Source organism: Gobio gobio (genome assembly GCF_949357685.1).
Source record: "Gobio gobio genome assembly, chromosome: 1".
Taxonomy (NCBI): Eukaryota; Metazoa; Chordata; class Actinopteri; order Cypriniformes; family Gobionidae; genus Gobio; species Gobio gobio.
In genome coordinates this window covers 73,405,130-73,422,196 of record NC_137097.1, presented here as the reverse complement: position 1 = coordinate 73,422,196, position 17,067 = coordinate 73,405,130, and the positions used below count along the sequence as shown (strand labels likewise).

Here is a 17,067-nt window from a genome sequence, read left to right as displayed (position 1 = left end):
CTGTATCGAATAAATACCTTGGGTTGTGTTTGTTTTCTTCCAAGAGAGTTGAGAAATAAGCAGATCTAGCAGTTTTTACAGCCTTTCTGTATGTGATCATGTGCTCTTTCCACGAATTACGAAATACCTCTAATTTTGTTTTCTTCCAGCTGCGCTCCATTTTTCTGGCTGCTGTTTTAAGGGCCCGGGTGTGCTCGTTGTACCACGGCGTTGGACTATTTTCTTTAATCTTCTTTAAGCGCAGAGGAGCAACTGTGTCTAAAGTACTGCAAAAGAGAGAGTCAATAGTTTCTGTTGCAACATCGAGTTCTTCTATACTATCTGGGATGCTGAGCAGATGATACTGATGAGGGAGATTATTTAAAAAGCAATCTTTAGTAGCGGCAGTGATTGTCACTGGGAAGCATATCCCAGTGAGGGAATGCCAAGATGCCTACCCGTGGGGAGGACTTAGAGAATACACATATGACCCGCTAAGGGCTGCATATGGAAGATCTCTAGGGTACCAGCCGAAGGTGGATTTTTAACCCTAGGGGTGGCAGGGACTTGCCAAGGGAAAGACACCTGCTCGCTGAGGAGGCTTACGGTGGAAATACTCGTGTGGGGGTCGCCGGAGGGGAACCATGCACACGGAGCACCTGGCCGGACATGAGGGTCTGGGCTCGAAAGGGCAGACTGAACTGATGTCGGCGTAAGCAGTGCTGGAGGAGCTCAGGGCTCTCGGGGAACTCACCTGAGGGAAAATATCGCACGTATCCAGTCCTTGGAGTGGAATGGCGAGCAAGCGAAGACACCTGAGCCTGGCCCATTACCGGCCACCCGTAGGGGCGAGTACATAGTTGGACACTGGCTCCACTCGGAGATTGTAGAATCTGGCGAATGTGTTAGGTGTCGCCCAGCCTGCAGCTCTGCAGATGTCTGTTAGCGAGGCGCCATGCGCTAGAGCCCAAGAGGAGGCCACACTCCGGGTGGAGTGTGCCCTCACACCAAGGGGACATGGTCGACCTTGCTACTGGTAAGCCAAAAACAATGGTGTCCACTATCCAGTGAGACAACCTCTGCTTTGAGAGAGCACTTCCCTTCCGCTCTCCAACATAACAGACAAAGAGCTGGTCTGAGGTCCTGAAACATCGCGTACTGTCTACATAGGCGCGGAGAGCGCGTACTGGACAGAGCAATGCCAAGGCTGGGTCTGCCTCCTCCAAAGGCAGCGCTTGCAGGTTCACCACCTGATCTCGGAACGGAGTGGTGGGAACCTTGGGCACATATCCGGGCCGGGGTCTCAGGATCACGTGAGAGTTAGCCGGCCCGAACTCAAGGCACGCTTCGTCAACCGAAAAAAGGTTGCAGGTCCCCGACCCTCTTAAGCGAGGCCAATGCGGTCAGCAGAGCCGTCTTCATAGACAAGAACTTAATCTCAGCCGACCGCAAAGGCTCAAAGGGAGGCCTCTGCAGAGCACTTAAGACTACTGAGAGGTCCCAAGAGGGAATGAGAGGAGAGCGAGGAGGATTCAGTCTCCTCGCCCCCCTCAGGAACCTGATGATCAGGTCATGCTGACTTACCTTTTTGTCTCCCAGGAGATCGTGGTAGGCAGATATTGCGGCCACATACACTTTAAGGGTGGAAGGAGACAGCCTTCGCTCCACCCCCTCCTGGAGAAACGATAGCACGGACCCGATCGGGCATTTCCAGGGGTCTTCTTGGCGGGAAGAACACCATGTGACGAAGAGGTTCCACTTCAACGCATAGAGACGTCGCGTAGACTCAGCTCTAGCGGAAGTGATGGTAGCGACCACCGCAGGTGGAAGACTACTCAAACCTGCCGCGTCCCGTCCAGAAGCCACACGTGGAGCTTCCAGAACGCTGGACGCGGGTGCCAAAAGGTGCCCCGTCTCTGAGTGAGGAGGTCCGGTCTCAGAGGAATAGGCCAGGGAGGGGCTGTCGCAAGGAGTAGAAGTTCTGGGAACCAGGTCTGGCCGTGCCAATACGGGGCGACCAACATGACCTGCTCCTTGTCCTCCCTGATCTTGCACAGTACCCGTGCAAGGAGGCTCACTGGGGGAAACGCATACTTGCGTAGCCCTGGCGGCCAGCTGTGCGCCAGTGCATCCGTGCCAAGGGTGCCCTTGGTCAGGGAATAATACAGGGAGCAATGGGAAGAGTCCTGGGAGGCATACAGATCTACCTGTGCGTCGCCGAACCGTTCCCATATCAGCTGGACCGTCTGGGGGTGGAGTCTCCACTCTCCGGGAAGAGGCTGAATCCGTGAGAGCTCGTCGGCTGCACAGTTCAGGTCTCCCGGGATGTGGACAGCACGAAGGGACCTCAGGCGCTTCTGACTCCACAAAACGAGATGGCGGGCGAGTTGAGACATAAGGCGGGAGCGTAGACCGCCCTGGTGGTTGATGTACGCTACTACGGCCGTGTTATCTGTCCTGACTAGTACATGTTGACCCCTCAGCAACGCTCGGAAGCGGTGCAGGGCGAACCGTACTGCCAGTAACTCGAGGCAATTGACATGCAGAAGGCGCTGGGGTCCTATCCAGGACCTATCCATCTTGTCCATTGCACATGGCACCCCAGCTCGTGGATGATGCATCTGTTGATTCAACAACATGCCTGGAAACTCGTTCTAAGGACACTCCGGTCCGTAGACAGCTGAGGTTCGACCACGGGGTGAGTGTCAGACCGCCATGCCCATCTCGAGACTCGATCGCGTAGCCAGTGCTGAAGCGGTCTCATATGAAGCAATCCGAGCGGCGTCACCGCGGCTGTAGATGCCATATGCCCCAGGAGCCTCTGAAACAGTTTCAGTGGAACCGCACTCTTGCCCTCGATTTGACGAAGGGAAGTCAGCAGAGACTGCGCGCGCTCGCTCGAAAGCTGCGCGCACATGGCGACCGAGTCGATATCCATACCGAGAAAAGAGATCCTCTGCGCGGGGCAAAGTTTGCTCTTCTCCCAGTTGACCCGAAGGCCCAGACGGGCTAGGTGATGGAGCACCAAATCTCTGTGTCCGCAAACCTGCTCTCGAGGTTGACCCAGTATGAGCCAGTCGTCAAGGTAATTCAGGATGCGAACCCCGTGCTGCCGAAGGGGCGCAAGGGCTGCCTCGGCAATCTTCGTAAAGACGCGAGGGGACAGAGATAGCCCGAATGGTAGAACTGCGTACTGATATGCCCGCCCCTCGAAAGCAAACCGTAGGAACGATCTGTGTCGAGGTAGAATGGAGACATGGAAGTAGGCGTCCTTCAGGTCGATCGCTGCAAACCAATCGTCTGGACGAACGCATTCGAAAAGGCGTTTCGCTGTCAACATCTTGAACGGAAACCGGGGAAGGTAACGGTTCAAGACGCGCAGGTCCAGGATTGGTCGTAGCCCACCGGTCTTTTTGGGTACAATGAAGTACGGGCTGTAAAACCCGTAATTCATCTCGGCTGGAGGGACAGGTTCGATCGGACCCTTCGCCAGTAGGGTGGCAATCTCCGCTCGCATGACGGGGGCGTTGGCCCCGATCATGGTGGAACGGACTCCCCGGAAGCAGGGAGGAACCTGCGCGAACTGAATCGCGTAGCCGCGCCTGACGGTCCGCGCGACCCAGCGGGACAGCCCTGGAAGCTGAAGCCAGACATCCAGAAACTGCACCAGTGGGGTCATACGGAGTACAGACGTACCCGGTGTGGGCTTGCAGCGATGCAGCGTCACCGGCCCGGACATGGGAGGCTGAGGGGCGTCCCGGTGCGGGGGCACGGTTGACTGCTGCGTCCTGACAGAGGAGACCAGGGAAGGACGCACGTTCCACTGGGGTCTGCTCTGCCAGGAGGCTGGCGACAGAGTGGGATGCGAGTGGCGGGACCCGTGGGTGGCGCGCACCGTCATCACCGGACTCTGTGGGCTCAGGGATGGGAGTGTTAATTCTTTCTTTGACCAACATAGGGTGCTGCTGACCCGGGGGCCAGCAGCAGAACAAAGGATTCTCCCCCGGCCCTCCACCGGGGGAAGGAGTGGTCCTGCTACCATCTCCTCGAAAGAATTTCCCATCCCTGAGCCGTCCGTCTCAGGAACGCCGCTTGGCCTGGCGTTTAGCGGGGCGCTGGGCGGCCTGAGGGGACTTGGACGGCTTCCTCCGCGACCCGGCCCGGGTGAAGGCTGCTGCCTGGACCGGGTGGGAGGGGCGGGAGCCTTAGGAGGGCGTCCTCGGCGTGGAGCAGACTGAGGCGACTGTGCCGGCGGCTGGGTGGAGGCAGCAGCTGCCCGCCGGGGCAGTACGTGTTTGATAGCCTCAGTCTGCTTCTGGGCGATTGAGAACTGTTGGGCAAAGTCCTCAACCGCCCCGCCGAAGAGGACGGCCTGGGATATGGGGGCATCGAGGAACCGGGTCCGCTCGGTGTCCCGCATATCGGCCAGGTTCAGCCACAGGTGACGCTCCTGGACCACATTTGTGGACATCACTTGACCCAGGGAGCGTGCGGTCACCTTCGTCGCCCGGAGAGCGAGGTCGGTGGCGGCACGCAGCTCATTTAAGAGCCCCGGATCAACTCCGCCCTCGTGCATGTCCTTGAGGATCCTGGCCTGGTAGACCTGAAGGATCGCCATGGCATGCAGCGAAGCGGCAGCCTGCCCCGCGGCTCTGTGCGATTTCGCCACCAAGGTTGATGTGAATCGACAGGCTTTGGAGGGGTGCTTAGGATCACCACGCCAGGTTGAAGCGCTCTGAGGACACAGTTGCATCGCAACAGAACGTTCAACTGGAGGGACCCCAGTGTACCCATTAGCTGCCGCCCCATCGAGGATGGAGAAGGCGGAGGAAGTCGCCGAACGGTCACGGGAAGACAACGGGGACTTCCAGGACCGCGCGAGTTCCTCATGAAGCTCGGGAAAGAAAGGTATTGGGGGCGGGGACTGACGGTTGTCAGCGCGCGCTCCCAAAAACCAATCATCGAGCCTTGAGCGTTCGGGACAGGGCGGAGGGTTCCACTCTATCCCTAAGCTCGCGGCTGCCCGAGACAACATGGCTGTCAGCTCTGGGTCCGACTCGGGCAATGCTGGCGCGCCCAAAGGCGGCAGCACAGCAGAGTCATCATCCTCAGAGGACTCGAGCCCACCTTGTGATGCGGTGATCGACATCGCATCTTCCTCCGGAGCGCCAAACGAGATGCGCGGGGGGGCCGGAGCCGGCCCCGCGATCTGCGTCTGAACACTCGCGGGTTGCAGTGTGCAAGACGGGGGTGTGGCCCGAGGCATGAGCGTCGGGGCTTTGTTCCACACCGTAACCGTCAGGTCACCCTGACCACCAGCCGAAGTACTGGGCCTCTGGGACTCAGTAGATCGGGGTGTGGTAGAGGGGACTCTCACTTCATTACGAAGGTCATGGAGTCTTGACCGCAACACCGCGATGGTCATGTTCCCGCAGTGGGAACATGACTCATCCACAAACGCTGCCTGAGCATGCTGAAAGCCCAAACATACCAGGCAGTGTTTGTGCCCATCAGAGGGAGATAACGACCGGCCACACCCAGAAGTACACGGACGAGACATCCTGAAAAGGACGCGTCACGTGTAAGCTCTTTTAGGAGAGGAAGCTTCGCAGAGAACGCCGAAGCGCCCAGGGACCACACACCAGCTGTCTAGCGGACCACTGCGCAGATCAGCAGGCAGGCAGTATGATGATCACTGGAACGCGCCGTAACACCAACGCCTCTGGAAAGCTGTTCGTCTCGAAAAGCTGTCGAAGACTCAGATCAGGCTTGAAGGAGTGAAGAGATCCTCTTGGCTCCAAAGCAGAAACATAATGCGATGTTGCCAGCGTACTTCCTTATATACCCACGAGGTGGGGCGGAGTTACGCATGCAAATTCCGCATGCCCATGGCATTGGCACTGCCATTGGGCGCTGTTGAATACTCGAAGATGATTGGCTTCTAAGCGAAACCCCCATTCGTTAGTCACTAACGTACGTCGTAGTGACTGAACGAAAGGGAACACTGTTTGACTATGTGAGGACTGTCTGTCTGATTTATGACAACAAAAACTTAAACTAAGAATCAGGAACAAACAGCTTTAAGAACATAATGTGAAGGTTTGTGATGTGTTTGTGGTACCTGTTGACTTTACTGGCTTTGTGCCAGCTTCCATATTCTTCGCACGCCGTGCCGTCTCTGTGTTTCTCCTGAATATCAGCAGACAGACGGTTTGAATGACAGCAGACGGGCAGAAACACAAACACTAACTTCATCCACACAACACACACCTTGCTCATCTTCTCTCTCTCCTCAGCGTGCATCCAGATGGGTTTGTTTTCAGCTAAAACAGACACACAAGTAACCTCATTACCCATTAAAGCTACATAATTGTGCCGTGTTTCAAAAGGAATGTAAATGTAACATAAGCTAATGCCATTTCAAGCATCCTCATCTCATAATGCTTATCTTCACGTCATAAAAAATAAACTTATTAACTATAAAAACCTCACATTCTCAGAAAGCGCTTTATTGTCTTTAATTAGATTTGTCTCAGGTTTAGTCCTCTGAGAAAAAGGGATGTGTGTCTCAAATCCATCTTTGTGGCCCTTGTAAGACCGCATGAATTCGCTTCAAGGATCGGTAGCGAACCGTGGTGAAGGCCGCACGGGTTCAGTGTTTCAGCTGGAAGAATGGATTTGATTATAATATTCTTTATCTGACTCCATTTATCATAGTTGTCGCATTTAGAAGAGAATCCCAACCGGTTGTTTGGTCATCTATATTTGATAGTTAATCATTTAATCGTTCCGTTTTAACCCTTTGTTGCAATTATACCGTTCCACATTGGAGATAGTTAATAATTACAGATTAATTCAGAAAGGATCAAAATGTAACAATTTATTACATACAATGTTTTTTCCACCTAGTTTTCGTTTTTTCGTTCGTTTTCGTTAATGATGGCTTGGACCCCCCCAAAACGATACTCGGTTACTTAACGTAACCTCGGTTCTCTCTAGAAGAGGGAACGAGTATTGCGTAAGTTCCTTACGCTACGGGGAAAGTATTCTTTCTTCGAGATTTCTGAAAAACCCAAAATTATCCTTAATTTTGTAACATTGTCAACGCAGTGCGGCAGCCTGGCAGACCATAGCAGGCTATTCCAGCGTGCTATTGGCTGCTCTGCTGGCAACTGCAGCAGCCTATCGGTGAGCCCGCGTGACGTGGCGACCAATGAGGGCGCTTCGCGCCCACCTGGCTTCATTTGCCTACAGGTGGGGCGTGGCCACGTGTATATAAGCAGGGCTCACGGGCTGCATATTCGGTTTTCGTAGTTCTGAAGCGTAAAAGCCCGCGGGGCGCACGGCAAGGAACGCAATACTCGTTCCCTCTTCTAGAGAGAACCGAGGTTACGTTAAGTAACCGAGTATCGTTCTCTTACGAGAGGTTCTCTCGTATTGCGTAAGTTCCTTACGCTACGGGAACATATTGTCAACGCCGTGCGCGCCTCGCATACAGCATATGTATCCCAGGGAACCGGGGACCATAACACTGCTCGGGCAGGGTGGCCGGTAAAGGAAACGGGCCACCACATATACGGACACTTCGTTTGAACTGACGGGTGGTTACAACGGGTGGTTACAACACCTTGCCTTATGAATGAGGGAACGGCACCTGCCGGTCGCCTTCAAATTCACCACACCTTGTCTCATGAATGAGGGAACGGCAAGGCCGGTCGCCTTCAAATTCACAATATCTTGTCATATGAGTGAGGTAACGGCACCGCCGGTCACCTTCAAACTCACAATAGCTCTTTTCGTAAATGAGGGAACGGTACCGCCGGTCTCCTTCAAATTTACATAAGCCTTGTACCGAACTTACTACCAGTATGTGAGCTATGTCTGCGCAGAATCACCGGGCAGAACCAACAGCCTTATTGAACTGATAACACTTTCGCCTGTAAGGCAGGAACTTCCAGATTGTAAAATCTCACGAACGTAGACGGGGAGGCCCAGCCTGCCGCCACGCAAATATCGTGGATGGAAATCCCTCTGGCCCAAGCCCACGAAGAGGCCATGCCTCTGGTGGAGTGTGCTCTGACACCTAGTGGGCACTGCAGGTGTTTGGAAGCGTATGCAGTTGCAATCGCGTCCACTATCCACCTGGACAGGGTCTGTTTCGAGGAGGCGAGACCTTTAGCGCGCCCTCCAAACGAAACAAATAGCTGCTCAGAACGCCTGAAGGCGGCGGAGCGTGTGACATAAACCCTCAATGCCCTGACAGGGCAGAGGATATTGCCACCGTCCCCCTCGTCGGATGCTGGCAGAGCCGAGAGGGAGATAATCTGCGCCCTGAAAGGAGTACCGATCGCTTTGGGGACATAACCATGCCTCGGTCTGAGAATGACCTTAGAGTCATTAGGACCGAACTCCATACACGTCGGGCTCACTGAGAGCGCGTGTAGATCCCCCACGCGTTTCACTGAAGCCAGAGCTATCAGGAACGCGGTTTTTAGCGAAAGGAACCTTGGTTCCACAGTCTCGAGCGGTTCAAAGGGATGAGCCTTCATGGCCTCTAGGACCAAGGCCAGATCCCAAATAGGAACCGATGGGAGCCGCGGGGGATTCATCCGTCTAGCTCCTCTGAGGAAACGGATGATGAGCTCGTTCCTTCCTAGCGTGCTGCCTAGCGTCGTCTGGGCGAACGCTGCTATAGCCGCTACATACACTTTGAGCGTGGAAGGGGACCTGCCCAGTTCCAAGAGCTCCTGGAGGAAGGAGAGCACCCGCTGGACCCCACATTGCTGCGGTTCCAATCCCTTGGAAGCACACCACTCAGTGAACACCGACCACTTAGAACTATATAACCGCCTCGTCGAGGGGGCTCTAGAGTGTGAGATCGTGTTCATAACCCCTTCGGGCAGGTCAACGGGTATCCGTTGGTCACCCATACATGCAGAGACCATCGCTCTGGATGGGGATGCCAAACTGACCCTCCTGCTTGAGAGAGGAGGTCTGCTCTCAGCGGAACTGGCCAGGGGGGTGAGTGCGACAGCTTCACCAGCTCTGGGTACCAAATCTGGTTCTCCCAGCGCGGCGCTATAAGGAGCACCGGGCGGCGCGTTTCCCTGATTTTCGCTATAACCGGGGTCAATAGGGAAATCGGCGGGAAAGCATACAGCGGGAGGCTGGGCCAAAGTTGGGACAGCGCATCCTCGCTTTTGGACAAGAACGTCGAGCAGCGGGCGTTCTCTTTTGTTGCAAAGAGGTCGAGCTCCGCTCTGCCGAATAGGCGCCATACCAGCTGGACTGTCTGGGGGTGCAGGGACCATTCTCCTGGGAGAATGAGGCCCCTGGACAGCTTGTCCGGGCCCACGTTGAGGTGGCCCGGAACGTGCGCCGCTCTCAGCGAGCGCAGCGAGCTGTGTGCCCACACGAGCAGGCGTTCCGTCAGATTGCCCAGACACCTGGACCTGACACCGCCCTGCCGGTTCACGTAGGACACCACCGTGGTATTGTCCGACCGGACCAACACATGGTGTCCCCGTATAAACGGGAGAAACTGCTTGAGCGCGTTCTCTACCGCTATCATCTCCAAACAGTTTATGTGTAGGAGTTTTTCTCCGCTCGACCAGAGGCCCGAGGCCGGTCTGCCCTCGAAAACGGCGCCCCAACCCGAGGTGGAGGCGTCCGTCGAGATGACTTTGCGGTGTGAGATGGCTCCCATTGTCACTCCCCGCTGGTACCAGTCGGCTACTAACCAGGGCTCTAGGGCTGCAACACAGCCCTGAGTCACTCTGATCCTGAAACCTCCGGCAGCCCAGGCTCTGTGAGGCACTCGGGCGTTTAACCAGCGTTGCAGCGGGCGCATGCGCATTAAGCCCAGCTGGAGCACAGCTGCAGCTGAGGCCATACGTCCCAGCATCCTCTGAAAAAGCTTGAGAGGTGCGATTTTGCCCGGCCGGAAGTAAGCAGCCATGCGCCGAAATTGGCGCGTGCGTTGTGGTGACAGGCGGGCAGACATAGCCACAGTGTCCAGATTCAAACCCAGAAATGAGGTTGATTGCGTGGGCACTAATGAGCTCTTGGTCCAGTTGACCGTGAGCCCCAGGCTGTCCAAATGGCTGAGCAGCATTGCCCTGTGGGCGAGGAGCTCGGCCTCTGACTGCGCCAGGATGAGCCAGTCGTCCAAGTAGTTCAATATCCGCATCCCCCGGTTTCTCAGGGGAGCGAGGGCCGCGTCCATGCACTTCGTAAATGTACGGGGTGCTAGTGACAGGCCGAACGGAAGGACGGTGTATTGATAAGCCTGGACGTCGAAGGCGAATCGTAAGAATGGCCTGTGACGCGGCGTTATCTTGATTTGAAAATATGCGTCTTTCAAATCTAGGGAAATTAGCCAGTCTCTCGGGCGAATATGCGCGAGGATCTGCTTGGTCGTAAGCATCTTGAACGATCTCCTCAAAAGAGCTTTGTTCAGACGCCTCAGATTCAGAATCGGTCTGAGCGACCCGTCCCTTTTTGGCACGAGAAAATATCGGCTGTAAAAGCCTGACTCGCTCATAGAATGGGGAACCGGTTCTATAGCCCCTTTGCACAGCAGCGTGGCTATCTCCGCTCGAAGTAGATGTGCTACTTCTTCGCTCACTCTCGTCTCTATACGCGCACAGAAGCGCGGAGGGCGGCGAGCGAACTGCAGAGTGTAGCCGTGCTTCACTGTTCTCAGCACCCATTCTGATACACCTGGAATGGCTTCCCACGCTTTCGCGTGTGCCAAACGGGACAGAACGGCCTCTGGGCTCGAAACGCCGCGTTTCGCGGGTTTGACGGCCCGTATAAGAGGGGCGGGCGCGGTGCGCGCGCTCTCTGTGCTGTGGGCCAGCCGCTCGCTTTCGGTGGCTGGCCGCCTTACACACTGTGTCTCTACCGCTTTGAGCGGGGAATGTCTTGTGTGTGGCCCTACACTCATCGCTTCGGCCACCTTGGGCGGAAAACAAATGGTGTGTGGCGCGGCGCGGCGCGTGGCGCGGCGCGTAGCGCCTGAGGCATAATGTTCGCGAAAATGTGTGAGCGCGTTTGAGCGGGCACAACTCTTACGCGTGGAACATGACCGGTTAAGAGTGGCTGTGTGACAGCGCGTGTGGTGGCTAGGCGTGGACGCAGACAAGCGGACACGTGACCTAACTCTAGCACTCGAGCGGCCGGAGGCCGCTTTATGTGAGTGGGGGACACGGGGTTTATAGTGCTTATGTGCAGGGGTGAACACAGAAAAGTGGGCACATTTACTGCATTTGAAACACATACGGCGTGAGCCGTGCAACCAGAAATAATGCAACTTTTGTGATTTCTCTGGTTCGCCGTAAAAACGGCGGTGGTTGACAGGCGAGAGGGCGTTTTTGCCGGCTCGTTGGCTGCGTGAAATTCCTCTGCAGCAGCCACAGTGGTGGGGGCTGACAGGAAAAAGAGTTTTGACGGTGGTCCGGCCGCAGCGGGACTTAACCGTCGTTTCTTGCCTCTGGCTAGGAGGGCTTTGGAGGCTCGGACTTCAGCACGATCCTAGGCCGGGGGCCCAGAGGGGGAGGCGGCTTACCGTGGCTGGAAGAGCGCGATCTGGGGCGGCCGCTCGGTCTTCGCTGAGACGAAGGGGGCCGCGCTGGGCGCTGCGCGGAGCTCGGTGCTGGTCGCGAGGACGGCGAGCAACGGAGCTACTGCTGGCGCCTGGGCGTCGAGGCAGGAAGAGGTTCATGGCCTGCGTCGTCTTCTGTACTTCGGAGAAACGGTCGACGATCCCCTTGACCGCTGGTCCGAAGAGCCCAGATGGAGAGAGCGGGGCGTTTAAGAAGGCCGCGCGCTCTGTTTCTCGCATGTCCGCGAGCGTGAGCCAGAGGTGGCGCTCAGCTACCGTGAGGGAGGCCATAGAGCGTCCGAGGGCCTGTGCTGCGGTCTTGGTAGCGCGGAGGGAGAGATCCGTCGCGCTTCGCAAATCCGTGATCAGCTCAGCGTCACAGCTCCTCTCGTCCAGATCACGGAGGAGATTGGCTTGGAGGATTTGCAGCACGGCCATAGAGTGCAGAGCAGACGCAGCTTGACCGGAGGCAGCGAAAGCGCGGCCGATCAGCGATGACGTCACTCTGCAGGCCTTAGATGGGAGGGCAGCCTTTGAGCGCCAACCAGAAGGCGGGCAAAGGTGCGCTGCGACCGCCTCTTCCACCGGCCTTGTAGCCTTTCTCAGCCGCGCCGTCAACTTGTGAGAGCGTCGAAGAAGCCTGAGACGAGACCCTCGCGGAGAATGGCGCGTTCCAGGACTTCGCGAGCTCCTCGTGAAGCTCTGGCAGAAAGGGTGCAGTCCTGGCGGTGGGCGCACGGCGGCGACTGTTCAGGAAGCATCCGTCGAGCCGATTCGGCGCTGCCACCTTAGGCGGGGCCCATTCGAGGCCTAGCTGCTCGACAGCCCGGGTGAGAAGGCGCAACAGTTCGGCGTCCTCACCCGCTCGAGAGCGTCCGGAGGCTCGGACTGAAGAGGTCGCGGAAGACCATTCCTCGCTGTCGGAAGCCATGATGGAGCAGCTGTCGGCGCGTTCCGCGGCCGCATCCGCCTCATCCCCAGAGGCGGCAACAGAAATGGCGGCCTGGGGTGGGGGCGGGGAAGGCGAGAGTGAAGCGGGCGGGAAGGGTTCCGGCGAGCTTCTCTCGGCCAACTCCGGAGTCCGCTGCGAGCGGCGCTTTTTCCTGCGCGGCTTAGCAGAGACTGGAGGGATGTCATCTTCGAACTGATCGAGTCGAGCCCGCAGGGTCGACATCGTTAGTTCTTCGCACTCCGGGCATCCGCCGGCGAGAAGTGCGGCGGCGGCGTGATCACGGCCCAGGCAGAGAGCGCAGATCACATGGCGGTCCCCGGAACTGAGCTGCGCGTGACACGAGCCGCAGGTGGAACGAGACATTTTTAGAAAAACGCTCGGCTCTTTTTGTGAAAGTGTGACGCAGCGGCGACAACACTGAGCAATAAAAGGATATAATGCTGCCGGATAGCAGAGCAGGCACGGATGGCTGAAGGTGGCGCGATGCTGCCGGCTTCTTCAGGCGCTGTCCTCTGCTTGCTCGTCTGCACGTTCAACGGCGGCGGGTTCCAGATCCAGCGATGCGAAGGGCTTCGCTGAAGAAAAGAAAATCGAATATGCAGCCCGTGAGCCCTGCTTATATACACGTGGCCACGCCCCACCTGTAGGCAAATGAAGCCAGGTGGGCGCGAAGCGCCCTCATTGGTCGCCACGTCACGCGGGCTCACCGATAGGCTGCTGCAGTTGCCAGCAGAGCAGCCAATAGCACGCTGGAATAGCCTGCTATGGTCTGCCAGGCTGCCGCACTGCGTTGACAATGTTACAAAATTAAGGATAATTTTGGGTTTTTCAGAAATCTCGAAGAAAGAATACTTTCCCCGTAGCGTAAGGAACTTACGCAATACGAGAGAACCTCTCGTAAGAGAACTGATATTTCTGTCCCTTTGGAGGTAAGAACATTCTGTAATTCGAACTATGCCGCCCACTGCCTGTTGATTGGCATTTGTGAAATGTCCTCTATTATGATGAAAAAAATCTTTGTGAAAATCGTGCTTTGGAAATGCGTGATTCATCTAATAGGCATAATTCGTAAATGCAGCATATTATTATGAAAAACGTTTTTTTGAAAAAGCACATTTAATAATGAAAAAAATAGATTTTTAAACATAACAATAGTGTGTGTGGAAGAGAAATATACTAAACAATAAATGTTGTGTTTTCATGTAATTTTACAAAATAAATAGATAAATGTATTTATTTCATTAATAATTAATTAATTATGAAATTATAAAATTAACTAATTAATTATTTCAGAATAAACTGGTACATTTAACTATTGTTTTATTGAATTAATTATTTATTGAATTATTTCATTTCGAGTAATTTGGTTCTCCATAAATCGAAAGATAAATTCTTTTAGTGAAATTTTTTTTTCATATAACTGTACATTTTGAGACTAAATTAACTGTTGGATTTTTAGTCAATTATTTTGGTATGTTCAACTCAAAACATCAAGTAAATGATATTTAGAGATTTTATTAAGTTAATAAAGTTAATTATTACTGTGATATTTACTAAGCCACTGAATTATTTTGTAGAGTATGCGATTTCAAACGCAGCCAAAAACTCCTTCATGGCTCACGGCATGCATTGTGGCGACTGTAAACGACGTCTCTCCAAAATCATGTGATTTAAAGAAAGTGAAATGTTATTTGATCAAAAATACTGAACAAACAGGAATATTGTGAAATATTATTACAATTTAAAATAATGGTTTTCTATGTGAATATGTTAAAGTGTAATTTATTACTGTGATCAAAGCTGAATTTATCATCATTACTGCAGTCTTCAGTGTCACATGATCCTTCACAAATCATTCTAATCTGATGATGATTTATTATCAATGTTGGAAACAGTTGTGCTGCTTAGCTTAATATTTTTTTAAACCTGTGATATTTTTTTCAGGATTCTTTGATTAATAAAAAAGTTTATTTTAAAAGAACCACATTTTTTTTTTTAATAGAAATATTTTGTAACAATTTACACTATCACTCAAAAGTGTTGGTGCAAGTGTTTTTTTTTCTTTCTTTTCTTTTTTTTGAAAGAAATGAATACTTTATTCAGCAAGGATGTGATAAATCGACCCATCATCACACGGTTCAGTAGATCTCCCTTTAATGTCATTTGTTGGAAACCCCCAAACACCCCGAGTTGATCTGAGCCCCTGCCAGACCCTCTACAGCAGGGGTCGGGAACCTTTTTGGACCAAAGAGCCATTTTTTTATTTTTGGTTAATGCATTTTTCCAAAAGAGCCACAGAAAAAATAATATTAAATTATTATTAAAAAACAAGCTTTTTTTCCCAATAAAATTTCAACAATAGTAATTATTAGGTCCATAACTAAAAACAAACACATATGCAGCAAACAATAAATAAGTTGCAATATGGAATTAATTGTGCAGGGCTTTGTGAGGTTGAGTTATAAATCCTCTTCGTGTTTGTGAACGCACACAGTGCTTACATCTACTGTGTTAACGTGAATACTCGACATATCATTTTGATATATTTCTGTAGCCTATTAATTTGACATGCAGCCGAGGACAAAGCTGTGCTTGTCCGTGTTGCGCTCGGAGCGCGTGCACAGCATCCTGTCAGTAATTCAGTTGTCTTTCGTGACTTATCACGCTTTTATCATTTGTTTTCGTCAACTGAAATCTGCGTGGATTATCATAAATACACATTTATTTATCACAAGGGTCTCTGCGGCAAAAGCGAAAGAACCCGCGGGTGATGTTTCGAAATGTCTTTTCCACAGCAGAGCACCAGGTTCAATAAAAGGATATATTAACGTTTATATAGCCTACTTTGACATTTTCGCTGCTGTTCTAAAAATGGTTTTCAGTTACCTTTAACAAGCAACAGCTGCTTGAATCCCAGTGCAGAAGCTGTTACCACAGAAACGCAAGTGGTTATTGATTGCTGTCGCGACTCGTGACACTCGTGAACAGCACTGAACGCGCACGGCCGGTACAACTTGAATATTAGCTATTATCATATGTTTCATTAACTTCGGTAGGCTGTACAAGGGAATTGTAACTGGCTGCTTTTTTCTGCAGAGAGCGGATCTCAGTTGATGCGTCTAATTTTTTTTATCGATAATTTGTTGGTAAAGGGTGAGAGACCTGAGCCACATTATTTTTGTCAAAGAGCCAGGTGTGGCTCGCGAGCCATAGGTTCCCGACCACTGCTCTACAGGTTTCTTCAAAGTCATGTGATGTACTGGAAAAAGAGCAGAGATCGCAACCCACCCATTCTGATTGGCTGACATGCGTCTTGCATAACATTAAACAGTTATTTAAATCCGCAATGCAGTGTCCCGAACGAATACAGAAAAGGATATCAAGAAAAGCACACCATCATCTAGCAGAAAGCTTCAGCTGTTTGGACTCCAGATTTCCTCAGGTTTGGCTTTTATGTAGCCTATAATTATAATTATTCATTTAGCAGACGCTTTTATCAAAACTAAACATGGTTCCTAGGAAATTACGAGAAGGTTAATTTTGTCAGAACACTCTCAGAACAAAGCTAAAGAGGTTCGTTCTGGCGCTAAAACGTTTAATGTAAAAAAACGTTAAAGTGCAACCCACCCTTAAAGTGCTGTAATGAACTAAAACAGTGATATTAAAATATCAAATTCAGTTACACCTTTTTGATGATGCATACTATATACAGGCGAGTAGATGAGGCAAGAATATGAACGCACTGTGTTTTCTTTATAATGGGTTTCGATGGGGAAAACACCAAACGAGAAACCTCGTGTTGCACTAATATTCTGTGTTCGTCTGCTTTCCTGTACAAAGTATGCAACATCAATAAGGTGTATATTGAATTTGGTATTTTAATATCACTGTCTTACCGCATTAATACTGACTACAAACCTGGTAAAAATGACAAGAGGCAATGGAGGAGAGCCTTGTTTGGCCCTCCAGGTGGGTGTTTTCCTATAAGCGCGTGACCACACGTGTTAACTATGAATAGCCTACATTGATGATGCACCACACAGGCATCTGAACGCAACACGTGGAATGAATCATGTTCCTCCAAAAGAAAGCTATTTAGATGCCATAATAACGCAGTGCGTTCAAAACGAAAGTGAAAGTGTGATTTCAAGATGTGTATAATAACGAAGCTACAAATAAACGGTCTAGGATAACCAATTTAAACTTTAGTCTACGAGCCTAAGGTAGAATTTGCGCCAAGGTTATTTGCGTAAACGAAAACTGAAACTAAGAATAAAACTATGGGTCAAAAAACATTTTCGTAAACTGAAATAAAATTCAAAAATCATAACGAAAAACTAAAACTAAATGAAACTAACAACTCTTACTGAAAAACTAACTGAAATAAAATAATTATTAGCAAAAATAAATATTCGTTTTCGTAATTAATAAGCTCTCTTTACTGTGGCGGAAAATCTGACCTGTAGCGGTTGAGGGAGTGTCTGTATATGGCGCTACTGCAGGGAATACCAGGACACACACACACACACAC

General features: G+C 51.9%; 3 protein-coding genes across 3 annotated transcripts in view; 2 read left to right on the top strand and 1 right to left on the bottom strand.

The window, feature by feature from the left end:
• LOC307125338 (uncharacterized protein) overlaps window positions 1-17,067 on the top strand; it is a 500,360-nt gene that overhangs the window by 259,064 nt on the left and 224,229 nt on the right. The gene's annotated exons all lie outside the window — the stretch shown is intronic.
• The window catches only part of LOC307122960 (uncharacterized protein), a gene marked incomplete at both ends in the record, with an annotated part of 765,959 nt that overhangs the window by 537,449 nt on the left and 211,443 nt on the right, over window positions 1-17,067 (bottom strand). The gene's annotated exons all lie outside the window — the stretch shown is intronic.
• Window positions 15,899-17,067, top strand: part of LOC307124605 (interferon-induced very large GTPase 1-like) — a 36,570-nt gene continuing 35,401 nt past the window's right edge. The window contains exon 1 of the mRNA XM_079813953.1: window positions 15,899-15,978. The gene's annotated coding sequence lies outside the window, so the exon portion shown is untranslated. The remainder of the gene's footprint in view (window positions 15,979-17,067) is intronic.